The 22,654-nt window shown below is 37.9% G+C and overlaps 2 pseudogenes; one reads left to right on the top strand and one right to left on the bottom strand.

Annotated features, from left to right (window-relative positions):
• LOC148109242 (activator of 90 kDa heat shock protein ATPase homolog 2 pseudogene) overlaps window positions 1-10,773 on the bottom strand; it is a 65,224-nt pseudogene extending 54,451 nt beyond the window's left edge.
• Window positions 10,774-21,824: 11,051 nt separating this feature from the next.
• LOC123798608 (U6 spliceosomal RNA) lies at window positions 21,825-21,938 on the top strand (annotated as a pseudogene).
• The last annotated feature ends 716 nt before the right edge of the window (window positions 21,939-22,654 follow it).

The following is a 22,654-nucleotide window of genomic DNA, read 5'->3' as shown; positions in this document are numbered from 1 at the left end:
TTAACCCATTTGTGCAAGGTATCCTTCATTTACTCCTCCACATCCTCTGTTCCCCCTTCTCCACCCAGCTAGAACCCCAGGAGACTGACCTCCGTGAACTGCATCAAGCAATTCCCTTGCCCTCCAGTTTCCAGTTGAGCTCTGCTAATGGGGATCCCTGGCAGGAGATCAGACGTGGGTGGGGGAATTTATTCCCCTAGCTCCTTCTCTGCAGGTTGACTGTGTACCTCAGCCAAAGGTCACAGCTCCTGACAGGTGATTCTTGCTGACGGGTCTCTCTATGGGTTTTAGTCCTTTCAGATCTAAGGGTGGTAACAGGTCTGTCCACATAACTTACCCCGGGGTAGTGCATCATTTCTCTTGTTTTCCCTATATCCTACCCGAGCTTTTGTAAATAGTCTTTTTATTAAATTCATTTCAAATTGCCTGCTTTGAATATGTAATCTGTTTTCTGCAGGACCTTGATTGATACATGATTCTTCTTGTAAATTATTCAAACAATACAAAAATAGAGTAAAACATGACCATCCTCATTACATATTTTGATTGTGAATATTGAAAATACAATTCAAAATGGCTCAAGTGCCTGGATTTCTCTAGTTCTCTTAGTCAGGATATCACATGCAGAAACACAGGCAGAAAGATGCACTTTTCAGAGCTAGTTAGGATTTAAACAGGCCAGAACAGAAGTTCAGGGTACAATAGAGCATGCTTTTGCATCATACTACCCTGAGAAGCAGTTTATCTCAGTCGGGGTCCAGTCAGAAGAAAAAAAAAATCAATTATTTCAACAGAACAGCTTTATATAAAAGTTGACAATTGCGGGGGGGTGGCGCCCGGATGGCTCAGTCAGTTAAGTGTCTGACTCTTGATTTCAGCTCAGGTCATGATCTCAGGGTCCTAGGATTGAGCCTCGCCTCGGGCTCTGCTCAGCGCAGCAGAGTCTGCTTCTGTTCCCCAACCCCTACCCTATCACGTGCACACACTCTCTCTCTTTCAAATTAAAATAAATAAAATCTTTTTTAAAAAGGTTGTAATTAGGTATTGAAGAATTAAGAAGGAAAATTAAGTTTTATAGGAGTGTCTAGGGGCTACAGCTACCATCCTAGGGCTGGAGGTTGCAAATACACAAACTTGGAGGGGGGGGCCCACAGAGCTGAAACTAAGACCTTGGAGATGCGGGTGCTCTTTGACCTGTGCTGGTGTCTCTTTGCTTGGAGGAGAAGCCTCATGGGACCAGGACCCAGACATCTAAAGAGGAGTATTGAGCAACTGCAGCTCATCGAGGCTGGTTCTGCAAGTGTTAAAACACTGAAAACTCAATTCAACATTTTACTGAAACAAACTGCTGTTGCCAGGGAAAAGAGGTGACATGAGGCCAGGGTGATGTTGAAAGGCACAGGAAGCCAACAGGAAGCCAACAGCAAGCAAAGATACAGCAAGTCCCTCTTCTTCCACCATCCTTACAGCTCCCTCTGCTGCTTTTTATTGGTCAAGATTAACAGAGAGGCAGTTGGCAAAGCAAACGTAGTTCGCAAATTTCCAGCTCTAACCACAAAGAACAGAGTCTAGAAGAGAGAGTTTGAGCTGAAAAGCAATACTTAATAAGTGGAATAGGTCATGGCCAGAAAATCAGCCATATTCCTTTACTGGAAACACAGTTTCAGAGTTCCTATTTTATATCAGGCTCTGTGTGAGACTAGACTGTCTTAACCATGGGAACATTTTAGTCCTGTTTCTAACTGGGCAGTTAATATGATAAAACAATTATAAGACATATCATGAAAGGGATAACAATACAAAGTTTTTGAAGTGGCGTTTAAATTAGCTATGTAGGGTCAGACCGAGTATTCCATTGGAGGTGATATTGAGATTGGAGTTGACTTGAAGCTAGAGAATCATATTTTGGAAAATAGAAATGTCAAGCATCAAAAACCATAGGTCTGTTCCATCAGAGGAATTCCCTGGTTAGAACACAGGTATCGTTTGCTCTGCTGCCCCTGGAAACCTCTGTACTAGATCTGCTTTCACTGGGCACTGTTACTATGGAAAACAACTATGGTCAATCAATTTTTAATAAATTCTTATTTTTATCACTTCCTCAAAATTAAAATTGGGGCATCCAGTTGGTAGAACCTAAGTCAGTTGAGCTGCTCTAGGCACCTGAGGAAAGAAGGAGTATTTGACCCTATTTGTCTGATCTTGAACCCCGACTCCTTCCAAGATCCACATAATGGGGACTTTATTCCTAAGTAAGACAAGCATTTGTACGATGGTCCCCAAATATGCCCACTAGAAATTGTTCCTTTTGCAATCCAGCATTCATATAAAATCTTCTTCCTATTATGACAGAAAAAAACAAAACAAAAAAACCCCCCAAAAACTCCTAACACAATGCAATTTCATCTCAAAGAAAAATCCATTTTCACCAGTGTCTCAAAAGGAGGAAAACTAAGTCTCTTTAGTCACTGCATCTAACTCCAAGACCAGAATCCTTGAATAATGTCCATTCTGACCCTAGTTCTTTTGGAGCTAGTCTTAATACTCAGCAAAATATATCCAAAAGTATAAATAACCTATACTATCACGTATTCTTGTCATAGTAATGATGGAAGGGAAAGGAAAGGAAAGGAAAGGAAAGGAAAGGAAAGGAAAGGAAAGGAAAGGAAAGGAAAGGAAAGGAAAGGAGAAACAGATTACAATTATGGGTATATATTTTAAATAATCAGATTTGCAGAGATTGTGCATGTGTGAAGATTAGATATATACATATACATTGGAGCCATAATAATTTTACAGCAGTCACAAAGTTTTATATATATGACTTCTATTTTTCTCTCATATTTCTTTTGTTATGAGCTATTGCAGAGTTCTTTAGCCAGTAGTGTCACCAGCCCTTTATTCCTGGGGATTCTGAGCTCTTGCTAGGCCTATATATAGAGTCTCAGTCTTTCACAACTAGAGCTTGTATGAAAATTCCCCAGGAAACAGTTGGGTACTCATGCTCCTTGATACATAATCAACCCTCTTTTTCTCTTGATTTTCAGGATCTATTACCCCCAATACTTACTAACTCATTGTCATCAGACTCTAAATGGTATAGATGGCATTGGTTACATCCATGTAACCTTGCTGAATTCTCTGGTAGAGGGTTTCTTCCCTTGGTTATTACTAAATAATAACTACTTCTAAACCAGTAGTTGCTACAATTTCAGGAGTAGGAATAAAAAAAAATGTGTTTGATTAGGCATAATTGGGAGCGGTTTTAATTCCAATTCGAATCCTCACTTTTTGGACTCATACATACCAACTCTGCAATATTAGTATATTATATATATATACTCTGTGTATATATATATATATATAAAACTCTGTATATTAGTCAATATTTCAAATCATAAATAGCATCCTCTGATCTGGTGTCATAACTGATTCTTCAATAAGGTATGTGATAAGACTAAACTTACCTGAGGGCATTATCCAATTGTCTTTCATCTTTTTTGGGAAGTTGGTTTCCTTGCTTGGAAGAAATTATGAGAGGTATCACAATGTTGAATAAAGCATCTGGTTGTCTCCGACATTCATAGTAATGCTGACTTGAGGCATGATGGATGAAGAAATCAAATCTAAATCCAAATCCAGAATGAGTATCTAATACACATTATAAGAACTCTCCATGACAAAATTAGTGGAAAAAACCGCCTGACACCCAAACATATGGCACAGTATTATAGGCTCACTTTTATCATTTTTGGAAAATTAATCCTCATACACTAGTAAAGGGAATCTTTTTTGAGTTGCTGTCCTAGTGAATAGCACTCATCTTTACCGCCATAGCCACTCTGTTCATTAAGTAAGTTCTGAAGTTGCTATGAATGGGAAATAACTGACACTGAAAAATTATGTTCTCTTGTCCACCCAATTATTATGAGTAGAAATGTCCTTTGAGTTAACATGCAGCAGGATATTTTCTATGTTCTGAGCTCATTTTAAGGAATTCTTCCCTGCTTCTCCCCCTCCCTCAAATCCTTGTTATTAATCTCCAAGTTCAGCTCCTTTGAGATTTTCTATTATCTAGGAAAACCATCAGCTACTTCCCATAAATTCTGCTAGATCTTTTTTCAAGGCAAAGTGAAACAGTTGTGAAACTCTACATTATGTATTAGTACCACAGAAAACTGGACCTCTTGTGGCATTTTTTTGCTCCATGAGCTCCACATGTGGCCTTGTAGGTTAGAAAGAAAGAAAATCCTCCCAATAGGCACAATGGGCCAATATATGCTTAAGGCTTATGTATAAGCATCTCCCAAAGGTTTGTATATTCCACTTTCCCCAGGGAATAAACCCCTACCTTGGCAAGTGGCTACAGGTGTCTTTAGGGACAATTGTGAGGAAGTTTTTTTAGTATGTTCTTCAGTATCAGTGAACTACGAGTGGAAGTTCACTCAGATTGTTCAGAACACCAACATACTCTTTTTCTACCAATTCTCTAGTTTTCACATAAGAGAGAAAGAAAAGCTCCCAATTCAACTGATAGTCTAATTTTACTATCTCCAAGACCACATTTTGTTTTTTACCCAGCTCAGTCCCTGCAGCAACAAAAGATAAGAGATTCTTTTTATCTTGATCCTAGAAACTCCCTGGATTTTAGTCAGTGCTATGAGCCTAGAATTCAAGGATTTTAACTTGTCATTCTCTTTCTTTAAGCTACTCATTGATGTTTAAAGCAGCTGCCCCCTTACTAAGTCCATAAATTCTTCATGTACATCCTACTGTTGTATGGTAGGAGCAACTCAATCCCCACAAGTCATGCCTGCAATGAGCACTTGATGCCAGGTGACCACAGGCAATGATTTGATTAGTTTTTTCACTGCTGCTGAATTCCCATATTGACATTTAAGTAAGATTTTGACTAGTTTCTGACCCAGCTATGCCAGATAAACGATTGATAGTCTCCACATTCCCTTGCAGGTTTCTAATGCACCCCATTCCCTGGTAATACTTTCTCTGTTAGGGGTTTTGGTTGTGGGCAGCAAAAATAGCTCTAGCTAATAAAAAGATAAATTTGTCGAAAGGATGTTGGATAGCTCACAGAATTAGCTGGCAGGATGGAAGAACTGCTAGGAAAATGGGCAAAAAACAACAGAAGCTTTGCAGGAGGAACCACAGCCAAGATTATGTTGAAGAAATGCACTTATTTGGATACCCCGTCGGTACCACCGGTGCCATTGTACAGATCTGCTGCTGGATACAACCAATTCTACACACACGAGAAAATGACAGATCATGAATGAAAAGGACATAGATCTAAATGCAGATCACTGGTAAGTATAAGAAAGAATGCAAAATAAACCAAAGAGAAACAAAAGGTCATCTCTGTCAGCGATACACAGTAATGCAATAAAGGCATTCAATATTTGAGATTAAGTGGGAAGACTATTAAAAGACATTTGATTAATATGCCATCTTCATTCAATATCTTACATTATAGTCAGTTATTGGTGTATGAGTCACTTATCTTTCCTGTGATTCGTTCTTTATCTCTATAATGAAGGTAATACTATCTGTATGAGATGTCATGAGGGAAAACTGAGTACTATATACAAAACACTTTGAGTAGTATCCAGCATAGAGTATGTACCTTATAGGTGTTAGTTAAATAATGGTAGTAATATTGAGGCCAAAACAATATTACAGCCACTTCAGATTTGAAGAAAATAAATACAAATATGTAAATACAAAGAGAAGAGAGCATTTGGGGAATTGTTACTACAATTAATCTTAAAACTGACATTGGAACAACTTGGTCAATTAGGTGTCTCCCACTTTTCATCTTATATCGAACAATTAAATCACAAAATTGGATAACTGTTTTTTGCAGAGTTGATACATTTGTCTTCAGATTAAGGTTTATTTCTAAAAATAGTGAATATTCTGAAAAAATTGGTTAAGCGTATCTAATAGAAACAGAGTCAACAGTATATTTGATGATAAAATATTAGTGACACTCCATTAAAGTGAGAGACAAGATGCCAGTATTACTACTACTTGAGTTCCTAGTTAATGTAATTATACAAAGTAATACATACATGAGATACTTGAATGGTAGGAAAAAAAATTCTCTTGCAAAAAACAAGGTTCTCTATTTCCAAATGAACCAAACAAATTTTAAAAATTAGGCTTAATGAAAGAATTATAAAAAGTTACTGAGTATGTCAGAAAAAAAAAAAAAACCGAAAAGCTTGATGGCTTTTCCATTCTTACACACGTGCTATAACTACTAGAAAATACAATGGAAATATATAATAGAAAATGTCATGCAAAATAAAAGACAGATTTCATTCACGGTAGTAGCAAAACCTCTATGGTTCTTATCAATTAATCTGACAAGGATTATTGTTAATTAATTAATAGTAGAGGAAAAAAATAAACTTTCCTGAAGACACTGGTTTTCCTGGATGATCAGCTTTAATCTTCATTCTTAATTCTTCTTAACTGTTAATTCTCCTCCAAATTAGTTAGTAGGTTTAAAAGAATGCCAAGTCAAGTTCATTTTTTAAAATTGAAAATTCCAAATGATTCTAAAGTATTTTTTATTTGATTTTTGCTTGTTTGCTTTTTGCTTTGTTTTATTTTTGTTTTTCCTTGAACAGGGTTTCTGACATTTTGATTAAAATAATTTTTTGTTCAGCGGCACTCTCTCATTTATTGGAATATGTTAACATTTCTTGCCTTCACTTAGTAAAAGCGAATGGCACACCTTCAGTCATTGTGACACCCTAAAATACCCCCATATCTTCCATATATTCCCTAGTGATATGAAGCAACATGATACTGAGACTTAGTGATGTGGAAAATATCAAATCACACTATGAACCAAATAAGCAAAACACTGTAGTGTATACACAGAAATAGACAAATATGTCAGTAAAACAAAATAAACATGAAATATATTGTGTGTATATACAAATTTGCTTGTTGTAAGCATGATTTTAAAATCTTTGAGAAAAAAATGGACTATATATTGAATAGTGCCAGGAACAAAACCCACTTCTAACCCACAAAGGGGTGGGGCACCTGGGTGGTTCAGTCTGTCAAGTGCCTGCTGTCAGCTCAGGTCATGATCTCGGGGTCCTAGGAACAAGCCCCACATCAGGGTCCCTGCTTGGCAGGAAGTCTTCTTCTTCCTCTCCCTCAGCCCCTCCCCACTGATGGTGCTTTCTCTTGTTCACTCTCTCTCCCAAATAAATAAAGTCTTAAAAAAAATAAAAATAAATAACACATGGGTCAAAGAAAATATCTCAAGACACATTTCAAAATATCTTGAACTAAATGAAAATACAATTTATCAAAATTGTGAGATGCAGTGAAAGCAGTAAGTAGAGGGAAATATAGATTATTAAATAAATATACTAGAAAGGAGGAAAGATCTAAGTCAATAATCTATGTTTTCAGCTTAGGAAACTAGATAGAGATTGGACAGTAAAAGGGATAATAAAGCAAACTAGACACTATGAAAAACTCAATGCCTACACATTTTATAACCTAGATGAAGTGGATCAATTCCTTAAAATATACAATTTGCCAAAGTCACACAAAAAGAAACATATAATCTGAGTAGGCCTGTATCTATTAACGAAATTGAATCAATAATTAAAAATCTTTGAAAACAGAAAGTGAGTTCTACCACATGTTTAAGGAATAATTTATACCAATTCTCTGAAAACTCTTCTAGAAGACAGAAGCTGAAGGAATACAACCTAACTCATTCTATAAGACCACTATTACCCTAACACCAAGACCAAAGATATTACAAGAAAAGAAAACTAAAACCAATATCTTTCATTAACACGGATGCAAAAATCCCCAACAAAATATTACCAAATTGAATCCAACAATGTATAAAAAGCATTATGCGACATGACCAAGTGAGATTTACCCTAGGTATGCAAGGCTGGTTCCACGTTCAAAGACTAATTGATGTAATTCATCACTTCAATAGGCTAAAAAAGAAAAATCACAGGATCTTATCAAAAAGAGACATTTGGCAAAATCCAGCAACCATTCATGATAAAAATTCTCAGGAAGAAAGAAGAAAAACTAAAATAATACAGATTGAAAATGAAGAAATAGATGACATAGAGGACAAGATTATCCATGTAGAACATCCAGAAGAATTGACCAACAAAACAAAACAAAAAACAAAAAACCACCCTCCTGGAGCTAATAAATGATTATAACAAGGTTGCAAGACACAAGGCAATGTATGAAATTCTTTCACACAAAGAATGGACCCCTCTCTGTTTGCTGCTCGTGCACTAGCCCCTGGGGTATTTGGACTTCTATGGTGAGAACAAATCTCTGATTTCTGTAAATTTGAAGCATCTGATCAGTGCCAATGTGTGGGATGACTGCATCTGAGGGCAGGAGTCAGCAGCACAAAAATTTTCCCAGTCATGAATTTTTACACAGATATAAATTTGGAGATTTAAAGAAATTCTGAAAGGACTATTCCCATTAAGGGACCAGAGAAGTTTATAGTAGAATCATGGATGAATCATTCCAAGTCCAAGAACTCCTGGGAACTTTGGCAGTTTACCTCAGAGACCATCTGGTTTTGTTCATGATCCTTGGGAGCATTCTAAACTGATCCCCACTTCAACAAAACCTCATTACCTCATTTCACACAGAATCTTCTGACTGTGCTGGGTCCAAGGCTGGCTTCTTCTATGACTATTTCTAACCCTCAAGGGAGCACCAGAACTGCTCTGCACAGACTGAGATTTTATGGGCATGCTGAAACTCTGAAGAACAGCCAAGGGCTTTATTTCATAGCTTTTTGTAAAAGTTCTTCACACTGCATGAAGGCAAGAGTGAAGTTTGTTAGCAGTTGCGGTTGCTCTTACAACTGAAGCCCACACTAATTCTAGCAGTGAACCTAGGAGTATGACTTGGGTCTTTCTCTTTCCCCAGGCCAGTCGGTTTTGTAGTTTTTGAATCCTTACCTTTTCAAAGCTAATATATTATCCATATCCACCCTGTATTAACAGAATAGGGAGAATGAAGGGGCTATTTTAAAATTGTAGTCTGAACTTTTAAAGATTTTCCATAATGGATGGTCTGTTTCCTTTGTGGGTCTAATTTCAAAATGTAAACAAAAATGGCTATTACAGTTCTAAAGTATTAATAATTTGGTAAGCACTGTGCTTAACTTTTTTTTCTTTTTAGCAGAATAATTTGAATAGATAATAAGTATATTGCTCCTTTCAAGAAAACTTAATGAGAGGTCAGGTAGAACTTCTCTACTAAAATGTAAAAACATGAAAAAAAATGAATATGTTTTAATGTTTTCATTTTGAATGTTTTGTTTTGTTTTGTTGTTGGTTTTTGAGTTTTTTGTTTTGTTTTGGTTTGGTTTTCTTATTGTTGGTTTTTCAATAAAGAAATAGTGTCAGTATGCAATTTATTATTTTTTCTTCCTGAACGAAAACCACAGGTGAAAGTAAACCAGCTCAAACAAACTTTAGCTTGGGAAACTTCAATTAATTTCAATTATCTGTACTCAGGGACTCAACCTCTTCCCAGAGGAGCGTCTATGGGGGTAAGATTAATACCTGATTTTGGGGTGCTTGCTGCTTTTAACTCAACGCAGAATCTAGCTATAGTCAAGATTGAAACTATGTTTTAAATTTCCCATAAGTTCATGGATTTCATCCAATATAAACTAATAGTTTTTGTTTTCTTTTTTAAAAGTAACAATAGGGAACAAGTAAACTTGATGCCTTTTCTGTTTACAGAAAGTAATGCCCTTATAGAATTTTCCAATTGACCATTTAAGGTGGTCAGCTGCAGTAAACCTTTTATTTCTCAAAATGCTGCTGCCAACAGAATTTCATGCTCACTTCTTTAGAGGCAGAAATTCCTTTACATTTCAACTGTAATTCCATTTGCCCTGCAGCAGACACAAAATTCAGTGCATGGTGTTGCATGGTGTTCTTTCTAGCTAGTTCTTACATCTCCATTTCATGATGATCTTTTTATTTGTTAACAAGTTCACATATTCACCGGTGATGTGCCAATCAAACATTCGGAATTTCCCTCCCTTTTCAGAAAATTTTTGTACCAAATCTTTCACAGTGAAGATGCTGCACAGCTGTGAACAGTTCCATCATGAGTAGTGCCACAATGGAAATCCTTATTCCCAATGTCACTGGAGATGAGGCCTGCAAGGTATTCTCACTCAGTTTCCTTGTAACAGTCAATTCTTGAGTTGCCAAAGTTTTCAATGGTAAAACCATTCCCCTTGTAAATTCTGTCTTAAGTGGCTTCAGGTAATCTCTAGGGACCTCCCTAACTTGGTGGTGCCTAAGGTTCTGTTAATATCCTTCCATATATCCCCAACATCTTTCTTTTTACTCACATTCACCTCAGTGTCATCTACTTCATTTTCTTCAGAGAGATTGATTGGTTATTTCAATCAATCCTTTGTGTTTCACACCAGATTCTTTAATTGTACCTTTCCAGCCCAGTTTGGTGTTCCACTCATAGAAGAAAATTGACTTTTCTTTGTGGCTGCTACTGGAAGACTTGCCTTCTACTTGCTTCAGTTTGAAGATCTTGAGTTCTCTATAACAACATCCACCAAGATCTCACAAAGCTTCCCTTTGGATGGGTTGGTGGCAACCCATTCTGCCCAGTGCCAGATATTGATGTCGGTCCAACCTCCTGCTTTTTCACAAACCAGATTGAGTCCTCTTGGCCCCATTTGACCATGTCTGCGTGGGCACCAGGCCTCTTTAAGACTCAACATATGATCTATCCTGGAGAATGTTCCATGTACTTGAGAAGAATCTGTGTTTTGTTGCTTTTGGATGGAATGTTCTATGTATGTCTGTTAGGTTCAGTTGGCCTAATGCATTATTGATTTTCTGTCTGGTTGTTCTATCAATTGTTGAAAGTGGGATATCAGTGGTACCTGAATGGATGAGTCTGTTGAGCAGCCAACTCTTGATTTCAGCTTTGGTCATGATCTCGGGGTCCTGGAATCAAGCCCCATACTAGGTTCCACACTCAGTGGGGAGTCTGCTTGAAATTCTCTCTCTTCTGCTCCCTCTGCCCCTCCCCCTGCTCTCTCTCTCTCTCCCTTTCCCTGTCTCTCTCTTTCTTAAATAAATAAATCTTTAAAAAGAAAAAAGGAAGTGAGATATCAAAGTTCCCTACTATTACTGTATTGCTGTTTATTTCTTCCCAGATCTGTTGCTATTTGCTTTATATATTTAGGTGGTCTGATGTTGGGTGCATAAATATTTACAAATGTTATATCCTTTTGTTGAATTGACCCCTTTATCAGTATATAATGACCTTTCTTTCTTATTACAATCTTTGTCTTAAAGTCTATTTTGTCTAAGTATAGTTACCCTTGCCTCCTTTGGGTTTCCATTTGTGTGGAATATTTTTTTCTATCCCTTCACTTTCAATTTGTGTGTCCTTAAAGCTGAAATGGGTTTCTTGTAGGAAGCATATAGTTGGGTGTTATTTTATTTATCCATTCAGCCTTTCCATGTCTTTTGATTGGAGAATTTAGTCCATTTACACTTAAAGCAATTATGGAAAGGTATGGACTTACTATTGCCATTTTTAAAATTATTTTGTTAATGTTTTGTAATCCCTTTGTTCCTTTCCTTTTCTCTTGCTTTCTTTCTTTGTGATGTGATTATTTTCTATAATCATATGCCTAGCTTCCTTTCTCATTATCTTTTGTGAATCTACCATAGCCTTTTCCTTTGTGGTTACCAGGAGGTTTACATAAAACATCTTTTACTTACTTTTTTAATTGAAGTATAATTGCCACATACTATATTAGTTTCAGGTGTACAGTATAGTGATTTGACAGCTATACACATTATGAAATGTTGATCACAACAAGTATAGTTATTCTCTGTCATCACAAAGTTATAACGATATTATTGACTGTATTTCCTATGCTATACTTTTTGTTTTCATGATTGATTGATTGATTGATTTTTAGGTTTTTATTTATTTATTTAGAGACACAGAGAGAGAGCATGCAAGCAGGGAGGGGGGCAGAGGAAGAGAAAGAGAGAGAATCTCAAGCAGACTCTGCCCTGACCATGGAGCCTGCCTAGGGACTCCATCCTACAACCCTGAGATCATGACCTGAGCCAAAATCAAGAGTCCAATGCTTAATTGACTGAACCACACAGGTGCCCCTGCATGACTTACTTATTTTATAACTGAAAGTTTGTACTTCTTAAACCCCTTCAACCTATTTCACCCATCCCTCTACCTACCACCCCTTGGCAACCACTACTTCATTCTATATATTTAAAGATCTTATTTTTACAATGGTCTAGTTTAAGCTGATAACAGCTTAAATTTGAATGGATAATAAAGCTCTACTTTTTAACTCTCTCATCCCCCCACACACATATTAATGTTTTTGATGTTATAATTTACATCTTTTTACCTTGCGTATCCATTAACAAATTGTGGCTACATATTTTTTTAACACTCTTGTTTTTTAATGATCATACAAAGTGGTGATTAATTTATTCCATCAATTTTAATCAGAGTCTATTTTATTTTCACAGCAAAATAATTGAGCACAATTAAATAATGTAATTGTTCATCTTTCACCTGCATTTTTTATATAGATCATTTAAAGATTTTATTGAGTAAATCATTTTGCAAGATTAAAGAACTATTATTTCTGATCAATATACATCGAACTGCTAAGTATGACTGCTCTGTAGTCAATGATGTCTAAACATGGACTCTGTAACTTGAAGCCTTTTTAAGGTATTTCTTTAACTTTTAAAATTATTTTTCATAATGAACTATTGTTGACAGACTCAGCTCTAAAGTTGAGATACTTGAGGCACCAGGGTGGCTCAGTTGGTTAAGTGTCGCCCTTGGCTCAGGTCATGATCCTAGGGTCCTGGGATCGAATCCCGCATCGAGCCTTGCATCAGGCTCCTTGCTCAGTGGGGAGCATGCTTCTCCTTCTCCCTCTACATGCTGCTCCCCCTGCTTATATTCTCTCTCTCTCTCTCCATCAAATAAATTTAAAAAATCTTTAAAAAAAAGTTAAGATACTGAAGTTATCATTGGGATTATAATGGACTGAGTGAGATTCTGAAAAAGGTGATGTTTCATGCTGAACCACTCATGATGATGCAAGGCCCTTTAGAAAGAAGCAGCTTGTATTTGCAGGGCAGTTTCCCAGGTTGGATTTGCACTCTGTGACTCAGGATTCTTGATAAAGATAACTTTCCAATGTAGGAGAGTGTAACAGAAAACATTTTTAAATAACATGTTCTAACAAATTGAGTTAACTGAATTGCATGCCTCATCTTTCTTTTTCAAATCAATTTTATATTAATTTCTTTGCAGAATCCTAGATTGTGCTAGGTGTTTCTCAAGGTCATGCAGAGATCTTGATGAAGAACTTGGTCTCCGAGGTCATAGAGAACTTGGCCTAAGTGCTGATAATATCATTTAACTGGTTTGTGAGTTCAGGAAAGTCACATAACCTTCTAAACCTGCATTTTCTCATGTATGTAACTGAGATAATAGATCATAGTACCTGCCTCATAGGATTGTGGTGAGAGTTGAATAAGAAATTGCATATAAATGTTTATCTCATGCCTGCCACATGGAAAAGACTGAATAAATGTTAGCTAATAAACTATTATTTATTTGATAGTGTGACTTCCTTCAGTGTTTTCCTTACAGAAGTAGCAAATAAAATGAAACTGGACCCGTATTTCTAGAATTCAAGGTCAATTCCATATACTCATGTCTACACAAAGCTGCTGATAGAACTATATTCCAAAGTTGCAATTCAAAACAGATCTGCTTTGTTGTGTACATGACAATGTACACATATCTATACACATGTGTTTCCACAGTCCTACTTGCCAGATGTGTTTTAGCTTCTGTAATACAGGTACAAATAAACTTAGATTTTGTTGCAAGATAAACTACACAGGCAGCATGATTCGAAGCAACTGCAGTAGGTGGCTTCTGAGAAAGCTAAGCACAAATGAACTCTATTTCATTATGGAGCTCTGCTAGAGATTTTAGGAAGACTAAGTCTTGATGTATTAAACTTCTGCATTGCTCCTTTGAGTTCTCAGTTTCAAGGCAGATCCAGATGGAAATAGCAAAAAGGAAGTGCCCATTCTATGTGTATACCCTATGTGACACCCTTGACCATGCAAAGATATTTGTTCTTGAGAGAAGAAACTGGCCTTATTCAATATCTCTTGCACATTACATGTGTGCATTTCTGAAAAGGGAAAACAAAACCTGGTAGCAAAGCATAATTATAAATTGTAATCATTACATTTTCATCATATTTATGCAATAAATAAGTGTCAAAACTAGAGTTTGGGATTTGTAGTATGCTTCCCTCCTGTATTAATATAATTTATTTTGCTCTTCTGCTAATGAGTCTGGCTTTAGATAGTCATGAACATCAGTCTCAAATAAAAATTAAAAGTCAGTATATTACATTTCTCCTTCTGTTCCTTCTGCATATTACATTGCTCCATAAGCTCATTGATGCTGGAATTCTATCTCTCCTTCGGCACAATTTTCCTCTCTGGTATGATGCTATGAATATTTATGGTACAATAAAAATAATATAATAATAGGCATTTCCTAAACTTGTGCTGCATATATCTTCAGACAGGAGCTGGGAGGGCTATATCTGTTACCTCCCACTGGAGAAGATCTTTATGTCCTGTGAAATAGCTGGCTGTCCCAAAGACCTTCACTTCCATGTGAGTTAAATGGCTTCTGTACTGAAAAATTCTGAGAGGAATTTTTTCTTCTTCCATATATAGTTTTGACTATCATCATCTCTGAAACATTGCCAGATTTTTCTTACATTGAGTAGGCTTCAATTGATATCCTTATTCATCCTTCCTATGTCAACTACTACAATTCATTCTTTTATAGCCACCTTAAATCTTTAGTCTCTAAAATTCCAGGGTCCAGAATACTCTGAGCTGACTATTATCTTGCTCAGCGAAGCGGGACTGCTTTACCCTCACTCCTCCTCCATCACCTTAACTGACTGGATTTCTTTTCATTTATAAATTTAACTTGAATTGTTTTCTTTTTTCAAATATTTGCCAAACTTTCTCATTCCAGCCTATTTCCTCAGCCTGATATCTGCTTAGCTACACATAGTGCTCCGAATTCTGTGACTTTCAACATGGCCACATATCAGCCTCCCATTTATTCTCCACCGTCTTTCCTCTTATCTAGTTTATGAATATGGCTTGAGCTCATTCCATTTCCCATTAATGATTACTACAAAAGTCAGAGGTTGTTGGTTTTTTTTTTTTTTTTATCCTATCAGCTATTAAAGAAATTCTGAGGTTCACCTCAAATGAACATCCTGATATTCTTATTATAAAATTTCAGGGAATTGTTTTAAAGCTGTAAGACACCTCAAAAATACTTCTTTAGCATTTGCTGTGTGTGTGTGAGTGTGGAAAAGAGAGGGAGAGGTGGAGCCAGAGACAAAGATAGAGATAGCATGCATTTTAATACATATTTTACAGGTAGTGTTGGGAGACAATTCTTCATGGATCTCTGACATTTCTGCATGTCTTATGAGCAGAGGCTTAGGCCTTTGTTCTGGATTCTTATTTCAAGGATGTTAGCATAGCAAATACCCTCAGGAAATAGAGGTAATTCCTTCCTCTGGAGCAAGAGCAGTTGTTTGGTTGGTTGGTTGGTTTTTTGTGGTGGAGTTTTTTGTTTTGTTTTGTTGTTTGTTGGTTAGTTTTTGTTGATTTTTGTTGTTATTGTCATTAATACTACTGTCCAGTATAACAAAAATATCTTTTCCTTTGGGTAAAAATCGGGCATGCTTTCTACCTATTAGAAAGGATTTGGTTTCTCTAACTCATGTTTTCTCCCTTGTATTGTAACCCAACACATATATAGATATCACGTGAAGCTCTTCATGCTACCCTGTGGGAACTGGAGCTGGAGGAACCAACATAAATAGTGATACTTGGGCTATAACAGTCACTGGAAATAGTAAAGTCCTTTGTTTTTTATCCAAGAGATCGATTGCTGATTGATTGTCTTCTGTGATAATCCATGAAAGTGAAGGAGAATAATTTGTTAGGTGAAATCTCAAACCTCTCCATTTTTCTGAGAAATGGGATGCTGATGGAGATGGGGCTTTCTGCAAGAGGAAAGATTAGGGTCTCATTGGCCAATTAATAGGAGTAGAGGTTCATGTATGGTCAAGTATGTAAGTAGAATCCTCTACTTTTTATTACCTTTTAATTAAGAGGAACTGTGGAGATGTTTTCAGGCAAAACAGTAGGACTTAAGTATAAAGACAACTATTCATATGATGCCCTGGGTGCACCTAATTCTCTTGTAAGAGGTAAAACTGGGCTCCTATCTGGTGATCATCTTCAGGTCTGTGGCTTTGCAACGACTGGTACTAAGATTTGTCCTGCGGTTTGATGGCAGAAAGCTCCACTGACTTTCATTCAAAAGAGATGTTCCAAGGAAGAATAGAGAGAAATTTATGACCACTGTGGGGTGAAATCAAGCAAAGTATTAGAATTTTTGCTAGTTGACTTGGGAAATGAGACATGTGGGATATAATGCTTGACTTGAGGCACATAGGCCTGTTAAGGAAGAGTGGCCATAGATGGGTTGTCTTATGTCTTAGTTCCTTCTGCAATGTAGTATGTCAATCCTAGATCCTTTCAGAGATGACAGTAAATGGCATCAGGCTTTTTTTGCAGTGGGTCCTGGCTACTATGAGGGAACTTTGGCCCTTTAAGGGAGATTTCCATGGGAAAGACAAACTCCTTTGAGAAACTCCTTTGACTAGTATTGGGGCTCTTACTGCCCTGGATGAGCTTTACAATGCTGATGAAACTGACACACTAAAGAATGAGAAATGGACCCAAAGAAATTTGGATAAACTTGTTTAGCAAGCCATGCCACCTTGGAAAACTCCCCTAGGCCTTATGTAGAAACCCTGCAAGAACTAAAGAGTTGTTATTTTGATAATGGGGCTGCAGATGCCCTAGGTTAAGGTGAAATCTGTAAGAAAAAAAAAAAAGGCATCATTGTGTATGTCAAATCCAAATAAGTCAAGGGAAATAAAGCCCACAGCCTCAATCAGAAAGCAATGTGACAATGGCAGTTGAATGACGGGGTCCCCAAATCTAAAATATATGGTGTCAGTAAGAATGGTCTTGCTGCTCATATGAGGCTTTGGTTGAACTGAAAACGTAAGAGGTTCATTTGGTTGAGATGCATGCCACAACCACTCTACTCGAATTTGACAGCAAGTGTGCCTTGCCTTCAAATTCCTCTAGGCTCTCTGATTCCTCTCTATTCACTACCCTGACTTAAGCGATTTTGAGAAAGATGATTTTGAATGAGTTCTAGGTGTCCCTAACCCCAAGGAAAACCCAGGGCCATGTACACCCATCTAGGTAAGCTGGCAACTTTGGAAGAATAAAGAAACTCATATTTATATAATTGTGTTGGAGAAAGATGCCCAACTCACAGTCCTTTCTGGTTCTGCAGCTATAGTGGTATCCAGATTCAGGTAATAAAATTTGGGCTAGGTACACATTGGAGAAGGAGAGCTAATATATCCTTGTAATGGGGCTCTTTGGACTGATTCAATGTAATATTGTGATTTTTACTGAGGAATGTATAGTAATGTATGGTAATGTTTTATACACATTAATGCGTATTAATGGGTGTGCTGTGAATACTTATAAAATCCAGAGTGGACTGTCCCAATCAGGAAGTGTAATATATAGGAAAGTGCTAGTAGTACAGGTAAATCACTTCCCAATATGTCTGCCTACCTGATATTGCCTATCTTACTCAGAGTGGTCCAACAGAAACAATATATAATCCAAGGAGGACAAATGGAAATCACAGCTTTGGTTAAATCTTAAAGATAGCAAGAGTAGGTTGCAGTATTAACACAACAACCCTATATAGCCAAAAAAAAAAAAAAAAAAAAAGGTAATGGGAGATGGGGGTTTACAATGGATTATTGCCACTTGGATCCACTTATTGCTGCTATAGTCCTATAAATGAATCCATTGAACAGACTGATGACACTAGATGTGTTGTGTTGAACATTGCAAACACCTTCTTTTCTGTCCCACTGGCACCCAAGGACCAAGACCAATGAGCTTCCTGTAGTAAGGCCTTCAATATACATTTGCAGTATTCCCCCAGGAATACATAAGTTCCCCTGCCATTTGCCATCAGGGATTGAGCCTGGGTAACACTAATGCTTCTACCTTCTAATGTCTGAAGTTTTCACTAAATAGATGACTTGTACACTGGCAAGTCAGAAGCCTTGTTGTCAATGGTCTTGACTGCAGTGTTATTACATTTCTACCAGCAAGAGTGGCTGATAAATCCCAATGTAATTTAGAGGACTGCCAGCCAAAGTGTACCTTGGGCTTATGTGAGTTTATATCAAAACTCTCAAACCTCCAGCAGTCAAAGAAAAACTATTATCACTTTGCTATTCCCCAAAGTGAGATCCAACAATTTATTGAACACTCTTTGGGTATTGGAAGCAAGTGGGCATTCTCCTTGGAGCATTATATTGGCTAGTCCACAAATAAGCATCCTCTGATTGGGATCCAGACCAAAAGTGTGTGTTGGAATCTATCCAATTAGCTCTGCATGCTCTCTAAACTACTGTCCTCTCTAGGCTAAAGTCTTTCTGACTGATAATTTTGTTGTTTGGATTATCTGGCAAAGGGAGGCACCCTACATTCGGTGATGCTCTTAGAGGTTTTGGACTTGTTGCCTCCGTGACACAGTTACCAGGTATAGCCCTTTTGAAAATCAGCAATCAGCTTGCTGTGAAAGACTAGTCAAAACCGCATACCTCACCTTGAAGGCTTTGTGACTTTCCAGCCTAATATTACCACCTGGGGTTGGGTTGACTTGGATTCGGTGACTAACAATGGCTAACAAGGAAGGGTTCAACAATCCTCTCTTGTCAAGCAGAAATGATGTGTTCAAGAATGGTGCTGACCTGGCCCCTATAGCATTTTTACTTTACATGAGAAGAAAAAAATTGGTAATCATCTCTGTGGGGAAATACTTCTCTTCCGCTCCCCCAACTGAAGCAAAGCTGTTGGCACAATAAGATCCTTGATTCACAGAGTTTGCCCTAAATACCTCGGCCTGGTTCCCTCATACTTCATCTAAACTGACACTTGATAGTGTCCGCTGGACTGCTGCAGCTATGCAACCACAACACCAGCTATGCAGAACTGAACATGGACATGATTGCTCAATTCAGTAAACCAATACTCTCCTTGATGAAACTCATTTTATGTTACTGCCTCTTGAGCTCTTGCCAGTGGTCTAGACTACTTATTCTGCCACCTGGTAAACTAGAAACTGGCAGATTAGAGACACCTCTCTTTAGGACCACCAACTGTGGAAACAAATCGTGCTGCCTATTGAACCATCTGGGCCAGTCCTGGAGATGCCTACAGTCAACAGTGAGGGCCTGCTCTTTGATGAGACCAAGTGGAATCAGTCTGCTGTGCTGTCTAGATTGCCACTATTCCTGTCTAGACATCTCCTACCCGATGTGGCAACACACCCATCACCATAGATTGAACACAAAGTAAAGGACAATAGGTTTATAACACACAGTCTCCCTTGCACACCAGACATATGAATCTTACCATAAGTGGATGTTTGTCCTGTGGTAGGAGAAACCACGTCACATTGGGGGTTGCACTCACCTGCCCGTAGTATAGTTACTAAACCAAACTACGGACCCCTCTCAGGGGGATCAGCAGTGCTCACAGCTCTTGACATTTTTCAGTTACAGTGTTGCTGTTCTGTGTCTGATCAGCATAGTCCAACACACCACTGTTTAAACTAGTCTATGCCATGTGTCCATAAGGACCATTTACAGCCTAACTTTGGTGCATCTTTTATCTAAAAGTTACATGATAATGAGCTAATAACCAAGTTACTCAATAGACTACAGGCATTTGATATTGTAGAACATTGAAATAGCCTCAAAAATTGACCCAAAAAGGTTTCTGGCTATACCTCCCTCAACTCTTCCTCATCTACACACCTTAGTAAATCAGTCTGACCACTAAATAAAGCTGTCTCCAGAAATGGGTCATCTCTTTTCAGTCATTTCCTGCCAAAAGAATAAAGTGGTTATATAGATATACAGATAGAGATAGAGATAGATAGATAGAGATGATCCAGATATATCTACTTTGAAATTTTGGGATTCTGCCTTGAGTATTATTGAGCATGGTACTTGTTACTCCCGGATAGCTGTGTTTGTGCAACCTCCGTTTAATTCTTTTTTTTTTTTAAGATTTTATTTATTTATTTGACAGGGAGAGAGACAGCCAGCGAGAGAGGGAACACAAGCAGGGGGAGTGGGAGAGGAAGAAGCAGGCTCCCAGTGGAGTAGGGAGCCCGATATGGGGTTCGATTCCAGGACGCTGGGATCACGCCCTGAGCCGAAGGCAGATGCTTAATGACTGAGCCACCCAGGCACCCCAAACCTCCGTTTAATTCTTATTCAACCACCTGGATTCTCTTAGAAGAGTGACATGGTTACATCATAAAGGTAATGACCACTTGGTAGAGTACACTGCTTGCTAAGTTCCCCTACAGTAGCCCGCACTGGCCAAAGTGAGGGAAATAACAGAGCTTTATAAGTTTAATTAAATTGCTTTTGTAACTTTGCACCTGTCCCTTTTAAATTAAAACTGGGAGTGTGAGTAGGGGATGATTGAGAAAAGGTAAAGTTATAGCTACTGTAATGGGACGCGGGTATTTTACGGCACTGGAGGAAGAGCGACAAGCTGGCATCTAGGGAAGATCATCTTAGGCCCTGGGATGCATGGACAGGAAAGGGTCATTAATGTTTCTTTTTTCCTTTAGACCACGCCTTGAGGCTTCCTCAAGAAAAATCCTCTTATGTGTCTCTCCCAAACTATCAGGCACCTAAATTTACCTGATGTCTGGGTCATAATTCCCCATAAAGCAGCTCTGACCACAATTTGATTGCCATTCATCTTAAAATTACCAAAAAGTCTATCAAAAGGAAAGGTGATAACCCTAGTCCCTACACTTCCCAGTACAATTCCCCTTTTCTTTTTCCCCCAGTACAATTCCTGGAGACACCTTTAGCTATCTGCTTCATCCACATTCCCACTGCTTAGCATAGTGATTTCCTGGGTTGGATGAAGGTTATCTGGCTGATGGCATGGACCAGACAGACTGGACTAACTATCTTCAAACATTACCTTCAAGAAACAATGAGTAGACTCAATTCTTCAACTGAACTGAAACCTCAGACCGACAATGGAGCAATATCAACTTGTGCTTCCGGGTGAGGTAGATTCCACTTCAGGAGCTTCAGTAATTGTAAATGGCTCTCTTTTTAGGGATACCAGGTGTACTCTTGGAATTATAAATGTCTGTGTGGAAGCCAAGTATTAGCTTATTTCTCTCCCTCTGAAAGGATGATTGTCCTCTTAGGAGTAATCATAAGAGATCTCCAAGATTTTAAGGAAACACTCCCAGTAGATAATGTAGCCCTTGAATGACTATTCTGCATCTCCAAAATGAGCTACACTTAGTTGCTTGGGGAATCTTTCCAGAGGGGTAGCTGATTTGCTACATACACCAACTTCATAGCCAGTTTTCCCTACAACATAAGGCATTATAGGGAAAACTGGAATTAGAAAGTTCTATTAGAAAAAGAGATACAAGTGCTCACTTCACCAGCACACACACTGAAATTGGAATGATACAGAGAAGAGTAACATGGCCTCTGTGTAAGGATGACACACAAATTCATGAGGAAAAGGTGATACAAAATTTGTTTTTGATATTAGTTGAGGTGATCAAAGATACCACCTCTGTCTTAGAATGCATTCAGGTTAACCTTAACTCAGTGGCCTGTCTTGTTATAGATGATACCGGCCATAGATTTTCTCCTTGCAGGGCAAGGTAGAGTCAGTGTGATCTCTAGTATATCCAGTTGTACCTGTATTAATGCCTAGAGCCAAGTGGAAAGGTCAATGTGGAAACTGAAGGAGAAATACACCCGGATTTCTAAGGTAGATCCAGGTGGTTTATGAGATTTGCTTAGCTGATTGGATCTAGGACACTTGAAGTTAATACTGAATATTGCCTCATCTTGGTGCTCAGAGTCCTGTTGACAGTAACCCTAATTAAGTGTGGTGTGAGACAAATTTAACAGATTTAGTCCTAATCTCTGTGTCATATTGGTCAACGTGCATGACAGAGTAGTGTATTCATAGGAAATTTTTCCAGAAGTCAAAACAGTGTCAAATCAAGGAATGAATATAGTTAGAAGACAATTCTCTGTGGGTCTTACTGTTCAGATATTGTTTCCCTTTGGGGCAAAGATCAGTCAGGTTTACTGTCCATTATAAAAGATTCATTTTTACTACAGTTGGCATTCTACTCCTATAATTCAACTCATGATGTGTGAGCAGGCACTTGGCCTACTTAACACTGCCCTGTGGGATACCAGCATAAAATGCTGATACTCTGACTATTCTTGCTGTGAGTA

The sequence above is a fragment of the Ursus americanus genome, chromosome 11, assembly GCF_024610735.1.
Source record: "Ursus americanus isolate L20-20 chromosome 11, mUrsAme1.1.p, whole genome shotgun sequence".
NCBI classification, from domain to species: domain Eukaryota; kingdom Metazoa; phylum Chordata; class Mammalia; order Carnivora; family Ursidae; genus Ursus; species Ursus americanus.
Note: the sequence above shows the minus strand (reverse complement) of the source record. Positions and strands in the feature narration are given on the sequence as shown.